Raw genomic sequence first — 10,959 nt, 5'->3', positions numbered from 1 at the left:
TCACCGGGGCCGTTTCAACCTCACCGGGTTTGTCCCGACCTCACTGGGGCCGTTTCAACCTCATTGGGGCCGATTCAACCTCACCGGGGCCATCCCGACATCACCGGGGCCGTTTCAACCTCACCGGGTTTGTCCCGACCTCACCGGGGCCGTTTCAACCTCACTAGGGCTGTCCCGACCTCACTGGGGCTTCATCGGCCTCACCGGGGCCGTCCCAACCTCATCGGGGCCGTTCCAGCCTCACCGGGGAAACACGAAGTTTGGCCCTCTGTCCCCTGCCGGGCAGCTCCCCACCAGACAAAATCTCCAGGCGTTCCCGGTGGCTGAACATCCAGCACGCCTGCTCGGACTTCGCCCTCCACCAAGTGCACAGACTGCCCGTCTGGCGTCCCCCAGCATCCCACTCGAGACTGGAACCGGTAGGCGTGCTTGTGCGCCTGCTGGTACAGTGGTTCCACATCGCCGGCCCAGCCGGGCCCGGCCCCAGCCTGCCCCGAACCCGACTCTGCTCCCAGATGCAAGGAGCCGAAATCTGCAGCCTGCTGGGTTGGGCTCTGTACTTGGTGCCTCTGCACATCCTACTCAGTCTCAATGCTCTTCTTTCTTTCCTTCCAGTTGTAGAGCTTCCACTGGGCCAGCTTTTCCATGGTTCTGTATGATAGCTGTTTGTCCTGTAGTTGGTAGTTTCGATGTTGTTGTGGGAGGCAGCACGCACAGGTCTCTTCCTTACGCCGCCATCTTGGTTCTCCTGGGTCTGCTTCTTGAGTGTGTCTCCCATGGGTTCGAGCAGTTGAAGTCCGCAATTTGTTGGGTTAGGCTGCAAAAGCGCAGGTGGGTCTTTTTGTGCACCTGGCACAGCTTGGATGGGGATGTAAATTGATTAAGGCTGGGTCTCAGGGAGTTGCCAGGGTGGAGTAGATAGCAATGGTGGCGTCTCTGCGGCCCCTCACCTCTCTGGGACACCGGGGCTTCGCGTCCCCCAGTGCCAGCGAGCAGCTGTGCAACAGAGCCTCCCTCGCTTTCTGACGGCTGCAAGGCCATGCCGTCTCTCCCCGTGGGATTTGGGGCCTCAGAGACCCGCCCTGAGCAAGCCCAGAGGATTCGAGGGTTCATAACCGCTTCTGATTGAAAAAAAACCATGCATCCAGTTGCAGCCCGCCTGGCCCGTGACTGTGTACCTCTGTTGTTGGTGCCTCTGTAGCTCCTACTCAGTCTCACTGCACTTCTTTCTTTCCTTCCAGTTGTAGAACTCCCACTGGGCCAACTTCCCCATGGTTCTGAATGGTGGTTGTTTGTCTTATAGTTGGTAGTTTCAATGATGTTGTGGGTGGCAGCACGCACAGGTCTACTCCCTACGCCGCCATCTTGGTTTTAATCATTTCTATGTCCTTTTTTTATGCTTACTATCCCTTTTTGAAGTTCTGAGTTCATTTATTCTTCCCTTAACTTCCTTGTGGATTCTTATAGTCATTGTTTTGAACTCTGTATCTGGTAGTTTGCTTGTCTCCATTTTATTTAGTTCTTTTTCTAGAGGTTTCTCCTGTTCTTTCATTTGGACATGTTTATCTTCTCATTTTGGCTGCCTCTCTTTGCTTGTTTCTGTGTTAGATAGATCTGCTATGTCGCCCAGTCTTGGCAGGATGGCCTTAATGTAGTTAGTGTCCTGTGAATGTGAAGCCCATGCAGTCTCCCTGATCCCCTTAACTGGGTGCTCCAAGAGTATCCCTTGTGTGGGTTATGTTGTAGTTGAGCCTCAATTGTTATTGGCATGTCCATAGGTGTGGTAGACCTTCAGGCTGGCTGGGTGTGAGGATTGGCCATGACTAGTTTATAAGAGGCTGTTTCAGGGGCTGTCCCCACAAAGCAGAATTTGCCCCAGTAGTGTCTTATGCCTGCTGAGATCTCTTTGAATGTGCCTCCTGAAGAGCTAATCAGATCATGCTCTGTTGTGGTCTGAAGCCAGCCAACTAGTATGTTGGTTTGGGGGCTTCTTGGGAGGAACTCTGGTGCAGTCAATGCCAGATGCTGCCTGTTACCCACCCTGGGCTACCTTTTAGGAGCTACAAAGTAATCCCTGGTTTGTAGCCACCTGTGTTGGGCCTGGGTGCATGTGGCAGCAGCCAACCTGAATTGCCACCAGTACCAGGCCTGGGACAGGTCAGCAAAAGGCCCAAGGTAGCCTAAGACCCACTGATAGATGCTGGCTTCCTCTTAGACCAGGGGTGGGCAAACTTTTTGACTCGAGGGCCACAATGGGTTCTTAAACTGGACCGGAGGGCCGGAACAAAAGCATGGATGGAGTGTTTGTGTGAACTAATATAAATTTAAAGTAAACATCATTACATAAAAGGGTACGGTCTTTTTTTTTTTTAGTTTTATTCATTTCAAACGGGCCGGATCCGGCCCGCGGGCCGTAGTTTGCCCACGGCTGTCTTAGACTCTATCACTGAAGGAGCCTCTGGTGGTGTGTTAATTGCATAAGGCAGATTCTCAGGGAGTCACCAATATGGGGAGAGTGATGTTCACTAAGTTAATACAGATTCAAACTTGGCGTCAGTGCTGGGTCTGAGGTCTCTCAGCAAAAGTCTGAGAGTACACCTAGGCCTGCTGCCACCTGCCTGGGGTCTGTGAATCTTTTTGGTGGAGTGGGGTCTCAGGCAGTCTTCATGGTGAAGCTAGTAGATTAATGTGTGGCTGCGTGGAGGGAGGGCTTAACACATCAAAGTGGCACTTGTCAGGAATGTGGGAAGACGTGCCTCACCCTAAAACCACACAACTCAGTTTCTCCCTGTGTGTCTCTGCCCTCCCACTGCCCAAACTTACCCAGAATTCCTTGAGACTTTTTAAAGAAAGACTGAAATGGGGGCCTAAGCTGGTTGCTGTTGGCAGAGCTTCCAGCAGTGAGCAAGATGGGTAGAGTGGGGCCTCTGAGAGTTGTCAGGTTGGGGCTAGAGTAGCTCTTCAGGCTAATGCCTTAAGAGGGGAGTGCTTGACCTAGGAATGATGGTGTCTGTCTGTGGGTGGTGCAGAAGAGGGACTCAACACAGGAGAGGGCTGTCCCTCCAGCCCTCTCCCCAAAGCCACACAGCTCAGCCTCACCTTGTATGACTGTGATACCCCCTGAGCCACATCCCTCCCCTGGATGAGTGCTTGCAAGCAAGTTTGTGCATTAGCCCTTTAAGAGGATGTCTGAGTTTCCAGCAGCCTTCTTGATTTGCACAGCCAGATGTTATGTGGGCTCCTCTTCCCAACACTGGTGCTCTGGGCTGGAGAGCCTGGGGTAGGGTTGAGACCCCACGTTCCTCAGGAGGGATATTTTCAGGTAAATATCCCTCTGGATTCTTAATTGCCACACTTAGTTGTGGGGGGAAGCCTGTTTTCTGTCTCTGCCCCGCCCACCAGTTTCACTGGATTCTTCTATATCTCCTTAGTTATAAAGCTCGATTCTACTAGGTTCAGGAGGTTCTCCAGGTTGATTGTTCTATAATTTAGTTGTAAATTTGATGTGATCTTGGGAAGAGGTGAATGCAACTTCTACCTACTCCATTTTGCACCATATCCCTTTTTGTTTGTTTTTTAATTTCTTTTTTTTTTTATCTTAGAGAAGAAGGGAAAAGGAGAGAGAGATAGAAACATCAATGATTAGAAAGAATTATTGATTGCCTCCCTCCTGCACTCCCCCTACTAGGGATCAAGTCCACAACCCAGGCATGTGCCCTGACCAGGAATTGAACTGTGAACTTCTAGTTCTTAGGTCGACACTCAACCACTGAGCCACATCAGCTGAGCTGTACCATATCCTTCAATCTAGATCTTGTAACTACTGGCAGAGAGGGCCCAATGAACAGATTCAATGTGTATTGCATTCATTAAATGTTTTCCTCCCAGACTATATCTTTCATGGCAATGATGACTTCTCTATATCACTCCCCAATAGAACTTCCTCTGATAATAGGAATGTTCTGTATCTGTGCCCACCAGAGTGGGAGCTATGAGTCATATATGGCTATTAAGCTCTTGAACTGCAGATAGTGTGACTGAAAAATCTAGGTGCTTAATTTTGTTTAATTTTAATTAGTTTAAATCTAAATAGCTACATATACTTTGTGGCTCCCATTTTGGTCAGCGCAATTCAAGAATTATCAATGATCCAACAGTCAAACAGGACCTGGGTAGACACTGAGCTGTTCAGAGGGATAAATAGAAAAGCTTTCTGCTAATTAATGACTGGTAAACTGAAAACAGCTGGAGAAGTTGGAGCAGGAACAATATTTCAACAAAACTGTTGGATAAAATGTAATGCTCCTTAGGATAGAAGAATGGCCCTTACTAGTGAGCAGGTGATGTCAGTTTCAACTAAGAACTCGGACTAGCTCAAATTAGGCCAAAGTGATTAGGATCTACAGCTTGGAAGGCTTTGATTACCATCAAAGATAAGGCAAATCCTTACCTTCTTGAAGAGGTCAGGTAATGAGATAGGGCATAGATATGAGAATAAACATCTAATGAACCCTGGACATTCAAATATTTCTTTGGTTCTATTGTGAGTCACTCAAAAGCTGAAAACTTGCTGGATATCATATGAATGCTTTAAGTGAACTGAAAAAGGCACAGAAAGTATTTCTCTCATATTTTGGGTGAATATACTTTTTATTACTATCCTTGATCTAAAGATGTTGCTGTTAAAGACAAATGTGGACCACCTAAGCTAAAGGTTCATATGAGGTCTGCTTTGGTGTGCAAATTAAAATATCATCTTCATAAACAAACTCTGTTCAGAAGATGATGGAAGAATAATTTTTTATTTATAAAAATTATGGATTCGCCCTAACCGGTTTGGCTCAGTGGATAGAGTGTCAGCCTGCAGACTCAAGGGTCCCAGGTTCAATTCCGGTCAAGGGCATGTACCTGGGTTGCGGGCACATCCCTGTAGGGGTTGTGCAGGAGGCAGCTGATTGATGTTTCTCTCTCATCGATGTTTCTAACTCTCTATCCCTCTCCTTTCCTCTCTGTAAAAAAATCAATAAATTATATTTTTAAAAAAAAGCTCTGCTTGGGCTCTCTGTGGGAAAAAGAACCATCAACAAAGCTGTTAGTGAATTTGTTTTAAAAAAAATTATGGATTCATTTATGCTGTTGAGGTTTATTCAGTGGGCAAGAGTGCCTCTAACAACAACAATATATCTTCGTAACAACCGAAGGCTCCACAAGACCGGAAGTAAGTGCTGGGTTGCCGTGGTGACCCTGCAGTGACTGGGGCACTGCAGATGCCCCGACCCAGCACTGACTGCCTAGGGCAGTGGTCAGCAAACTCATTAGTCAACAGAGCCAAATATCAACAGTACAACGATTGAAATTTCTTTTGAGAGCCAAATTTTTTAAACTTAAACTATATAGGTAGGTACATTGTTATTAACTTAATTAGGGTACTCCTAAGCTGGCCTTTGCTAAAAACGTCCTCAACCTGAGGGGTCAACCTCAGCGAACGTACCCCCACTTCTTCTAATGCCACTTCTTCAAAATAGACTTGCCCAGGCCAAAAACCGACTTCTGCGCATGGGCCACGAAGTTTCAATCGCACTGTACGTGCGTGCCCGCACATGGTATTTTGTGGAAGAGCCACACTCAAGGGGCCAAAGAGTCGCATGTGGCTCACGAGCTATGGTTTGCCAACCACTGGCCTAGGGGGCTGCGTATCAGGCCTGGAGAGAGGCCTGCAGAGAGAGAGGCAGGGTTTGATCTGTAGCCTCTGTGGCAGCCATTGATCAGAACTTGCCTCTCTTTCTCTCCTGGCCTGGCCAACAGCCAGGCCGCCATTTCTCTCCAGGCCTCCACCAGGGCTGCTGATCAGTCCCACCTTTCTGATCAGGCCCCATTGATAGGCCCAGAGACACTGACTGGCATAGAAACTGACCAATCAGAACCAAATTTGCCAGCAGAACAGGACAGTTGGGGGTGAGATCAGGCCTTCAGGGGAGGGCAGTTGGGAGCAAGATCAGGCCAGCAGGGGAGAGCAGTTAGGGGTGATCAGGCCGGCAGGGATGGGCAGTTGGGGGCGAGATCAGGCCGGCAAGGGAGGGCAGTTAGGAGTGATCAGGCAGGCAGAGGCAGTTGGGGGTGATCAGGCAGGCAGGCAGAGAGGTTAGGGGCAATCAGGCAGGCAGGCAGAGAGGGTAGGGGCAATCAGGCAGGCAGGCAGGTGAGTGATTAGGGACCAGTGGTCCCAGATTGTGAGAGTGGTGTCTGATCACTGGTTTACATCCCCCGAGTATGTAAACTGGCGGTCCCCCGAGGGGTCCCCGATTGGAGTGGGTGCAGGCTGGGCTGAGGGAACTCCGCCTACATGGATGAATTTCGTACACTAGGCCTCTAGTATATATATTTAAAGAATAAAAACATTAAAAATAAAAAGAGTGCCTCTAACATTCTCTTTTCCATTTGTAACTGTTTCTAATTGAAATCAAATTGGTGGTGTCCTAATCATCCAGTCCCAATGTGCCATAGAGTTGGTCCAGGAAATTAGAGATCAACAGGTAATAATGTGATAACTTAATACTTTGTGAAAGACAAAAAAAGAAAATCCTCAATTTTCTTCTTCAAGAAAAAACATGTATTTGGGGAGGGAGGTTAAAGAAACTTATTTTCTTCCTCTAAATATTAGCAGTTAACTTTTTGAACAGGGTCATGATTTCATGGAGAGAGAGAGAGAGAGAGAGAGAGAGAGAGAGAGGTTCCTAAGTACCTGTTGATTAGAGTTACATCTATGATGCAGGTGCAACTATGCAATTGTTTTCTTATTTAGGAAATAATTCTCAGTATCTGTGTTCTTATATAGATCAATGAGCACTGGGGTGGCAAGTGAAATGAAATTTTTAACAGGGTGTGGGAAATAATTGTTACTTATAGAATATGAATTTTCAACAGAAATGGCTGAGTGTTGGGCTACGAAATAAAGAGTGTTGGTCACTAAAATATAGGGTATTAATATCTTTTAATTGAGTAAAATCCTGGTCTATGCAGCTGCCTAACACTTTAAGTCTATCATTATTTTAATATAATGGCAGGAATGCACAACTCAGAGTTTCACTGAGACATAATCTACTGTCTCTGAATTCACAGACTGGGAAGAGTAAAGGCATTATAATTTTTCTCTCTATTATACATTTTCTATCTTTTTATCACTTGCCTGAACAGCCAGTCAGGTGCTCAAGTTGAAGATGGTAAGCTAATGGCAGGGTGCCCATGGTCAATATGCCCCAACCTGAAAAATAGAAGCATTTATTCCTGACCTAGAAATAAAGAATTCCCAAACCCTTCAGTTTGGGCAGAGTTCAGATAAAAGATGGGAATCCATACATGGCCTCTAAAGTCCAGAACTTTAATTTCTAATATATATCTTCACCACAAGGCCAAATCCATAATAGCCAGGCTCAAAAAAAAATCTGACATTTGTTAAAAATGGTAATGAAGACTTTATTCAAGACTATTGTAATAGGGGAGTGATATTAAATTCAACTCCAGGAGAAGAGACCAAGATGGCGGCATAGGTAAACACCGCAGACTGCTGCCGCAAACAACCACTTCAAAAATACAACCAAAAGACGGAACGGACATCACCCAGAACCGCAGGAAGGCTGGCTGAGGAGAGACTCTTCAACTAGAAGGAAAAATAACAGCACACCGAGGCTCAGAGGAGGCGCAGTGTGGAAAATACTCAGGTGCGGAGGTGCGCGCGCAAAGCGGGCTGGTGGCTGAGAGCGCGGTTGTCGTTTTCGGTCAGGGGGGAGTCTCAGACTCTGAGCTCCAGATACGGGCGAATCGCTGGGGACTCGGACCCAAACGGGAGAAGCGGGAGTGTCTGGCATCAGTTGGAAGGCAGCTTTCCCTCCGAGGTTTGCAGCGGTTCCGGGGGTTCTGAGAAGCAGAGCCTCTGGGAACAGGACTGAGGGCACCATAACGGCTCCCTCCGCCCGCCCTGTTGAGCCCGCCCCGCCCAAGCCCTGCGCAGAGCCATTTGCCGGATCGCCTCAGGCAAAGGCTAGATTAGCACCTCCCCAGAGGACAGAAGTTTTCCGCGGCAGACACAGCTGATTCACACAGCCAGTCGGCCTGGTGGTCAAATCCCTCTAGTATTAACTACAACAATCAAGGCTCAACTAGAACAAGACTGCGCACAAAGACCACTAGAGGGTGCACCAAGAAAGCATAAAAAATGCGGAGACAAAAAAACATGACAGAAATGGAGGATATAGAGCTAAAAAACGCAATTTTGAGGGCTTGCAATAAACTTTTGGAGAGCCTCACGAAAACTAATGAGACCCTCGATGCTATGATAAAGAAACAACTAGAAATTAAGCATACACGGTCGGAAATAAAGAATATTACACCCAATAGCAGACCAGAGGAGCGCAAGAATCAAGCCAAAGATTTGAAATGCGAAGAAGCAAAAAACACCCAACCGGAAAAGCAAAATGAAAAAAGAATCCGAAAATACGAAGATAGTGTAAGGAGCCTCTGGGACAGCTTCAAGCGTACAAACATCAGAATAATTGGGGTGCCAGAAGATGAGAGACAGCAAGATATTGAAAACCTATTTGAAGAAATAATGGCAGAAAACTTCCCCCACCTGGTGAAAGAAATGGACTTACAGGTCCAAGAAGCGCAGAGAACCCCAAACAAAAGGAATCCAAAGAGGACCACACCAAGACACATCATAATTAAAATGCCAAGAGCAAAAGACAAAGAGAGAATCTTAAAAGCAGCAAGAGAAAGAAACTCAGTTACCTACAAGGGAATACCCATACGACTGTCAGCTGATTTCTCAACAGAAACTTGGCAGGCCAGAAGGGAATGGCAAGAAATATTCAAAGTGATGAATACCAAGAACCTACAACCAAGATTACTTTATCCAGCAAAGCTATCATTCAGAATTGAAGGTCAGATAAAGAGCTTCACAGATAAGGAAAAGCTAAAGGAGTTCATCACCACTAAACCAGTATTATACGAAATGCTGAAAGGTATCCTTTAAGAAGAGGAAGAAGAAAAAGGTAAAGATACAAATTGTGAACAACAAACATGCATCTATCAACAAGTGAATCTAAGAACCAAGTGAATAAATAATCTGATGTACAGAATGAACTGGTGATTATAATGAATCAGGGACATAGAAAGGGAATGGACTGACTATTCTTGGGGGGGAAAGGGGAATGGGAGATGCGGGAAGAAACTGGACAAAAATCGTGCACCTATGGATGAGGACAGTGGGTGGGGAGTGAGGGCGGAGGGTGGGGCGGGAACTGGGAGGAGGGGAGTTATGGGGGGGGGAAAAAAGAGGAACAAATGTAACCTGAACAATAAATTATTAATAAAAAAAAATTATCTTTCAACTAATATGGAAATGTTTTTCTCACACAGAAAAAAAATAAATTCAAGTCAAAAGTGAAAAAAAAAAAAAATTCAACTCCAAATATAGGAAATAAAGCTGGGGATTTACAGCTAATGAGCAGAGTGAGGATGTAAAATGGGTAAGAAGGGGCATTAAGGGTAGGGGAATTCTTACTAAATTAGCCTAACAGTGTTCTTGCTAACAGCAGGACAAGGACTGGGTCAAATGTGATCTTTCACTTAGATCTCACATTTTTCAAATCAAATTATGCTGATCAAGTATAGAAAAGATAACATTTTATTTAGACTGGTGAAACCAGAGCTTTAAAAAGTCCAACTAAAGTTTGTTTAAGGAGGGAGTCTTTGTCAATGTCCAGCTAAAATGAACATTCTTAGCGTTGAGAGAAAGATCATTGATTTTTAAAACCAAAATGTCTAGATAATATTTTGAAAAAGTCCATACATTTAATATAAACCAGCAGTTTTCAGCCAGTGCGCTGCAAGAATTTTAAAAACATGCAATACCTGACTACTTAGTCAGGGATACTGACCTTTTTTCCTTCAGATTGTCAAATTAAAAATTACAACAGTCAACATAACAATAGCCATCCAGCGTAAATGAGTCAAAATTATACCCTCCCCCTTTTTTTTGTCAGACAGGCAAAACATATATATTTTTGGTGTGCTGCAGAATTTTAGTAATTAGGTTATATTTGCCATGCATTTAAAAATGTTGAAAATTATTGGTATAAGATATACTATAATAACAAGAAATGCACAAAACTGAAAGTTTCAGAAATGCTTTTATGTGTGTGTATTAGAGGTTGAATTAAATAAAAGTTACAATTACTTGGTTTATTTGCAGAACTCTTCTGTACTATCTGGAACAAATCTGAAACGCTAAGATCAAAGCCTCTTTGTTGCTGAATTTAAGAAAGGACTCTGTTGAAGTTACAGCTTGCTTCTAGTCACTAATGTCTCTGTAATACCTTCTGGTGTGTAAAAGCAATTAAATAAAATTTGTGCTCTGCATGTTTTGATAATGTCATAATTATTTAAGTGTTATATTATTTGCAAATCTATTCTACATGATACTATAAAAAAAAGTCACCTCCATACATTTCTTAAAATCCCAGGTAAAGAAAATGAATTTAGAAAATAAAATATCTTGCTTCAGTTTTTTCATACTAAAACTAAAAATTCATTGAAGAGATTAGAACAGTCTTTCTATTTATATAATATTTATTAAACCTATTGAGACTCTAACTCTCAGTACTAGCACTAGATAAATTATGAAAAAGATGTATAAACTCAAAGAATTTATTCAGTGTGAGAACGATATTAATAAACATCAAGTTTAATTTATATTAATGTTAAAAAGGACATTGAAAGAGGAAAAACTTGTAAATATTGAATGAGTCAGTAGTCCAGTGTCTGTGTTGTCTTATTTTCTCTTTTGACCCTGAGATTGATGGCTTTTCATTATTATTATCAACTAATCATGTGCCTCTTTTTATATTAATATTTTAAAATTTATTTTTAGACTAATTTATTAACATCTAATATATATTTTAT

Source organism: Myotis brandtii, unplaced genomic scaffold, assembly GCF_000412655.1.
Source record: "Myotis brandtii unplaced genomic scaffold, ASM41265v1 scaffold914, whole genome shotgun sequence".
NCBI classification, from domain to species: domain Eukaryota; kingdom Metazoa; phylum Chordata; class Mammalia; order Chiroptera; family Vespertilionidae; genus Myotis; species Myotis brandtii.
Note: the sequence above shows the minus strand (reverse complement) of the source record.